At 68.9% G+C, this 456-nt stretch overlaps 1 protein-coding gene across 2 annotated transcripts in view; it reads right to left on the bottom strand.

The window, feature by feature from the left end:
- DAXX (death-domain associated protein) overlaps positions 1-450 on the bottom strand; it is a 5333-nt gene extending 4883 nt beyond the window's left edge. For both annotated transcript variants that reach the window (XM_006769144.2, XM_006769143.2), the window contains exon 1: positions 107-450. The gene's annotated coding sequence lies outside the window, so the exon portion shown is untranslated. The remainder of the gene's footprint in view (positions 1-106) is intronic.
- Positions 451-456: the final 6 nt, after the last annotated feature.

Below are 456 nucleotides of genomic sequence, written 5' to 3'. Positions count from 1 at the left end.
GGATAGGAGGGAGCGGGCCCCTCAGACTTAGCGCCCGGGACTCCCCAGCACCGCTGCCTCGACACTCCCGCCCCCGCCTTCGATCCCCGCACCGACCGGCCCGCACCTCAGAAACGGCCTCTCGGGGAGACCCTCAGCGAGGACAGCAGAAGCTCGCATGGTCCCCTCCTCTTTCCTTCCCCCTCCCACCGCAGGCCCTATTCTGGACCGGAAGTCGCAGTTTCCCCCTCCAGGCACCTAAGCGCGGCCATGTTGTCGTACGGAACCCAGGCCCCCAGCGGCCGGAAGTGACGGTAGCCGACCCCCGAACGCCTCCAGCGCCGGCCGCATAGTGTGAGGCTTGCCTTCCGCCTGACCCCTAGGGGCGGGCTAATTCCCGCCGCGCGCCCCTCAGCAACTGAAGCCGCCATTTTGTCGTACGGCTGGGACTCGTCCCGACTCCAGAGCGCCGCCAGC

Source organism: Myotis davidii, unplaced genomic scaffold, assembly GCF_000327345.1.
Source record: "Myotis davidii unplaced genomic scaffold, ASM32734v1 scaffold4, whole genome shotgun sequence".
Taxonomy (NCBI): Eukaryota; Metazoa; Chordata; class Mammalia; order Chiroptera; family Vespertilionidae; genus Myotis; species Myotis davidii.
This window is presented reverse-complemented; position numbering and strand designations above follow the sequence as displayed.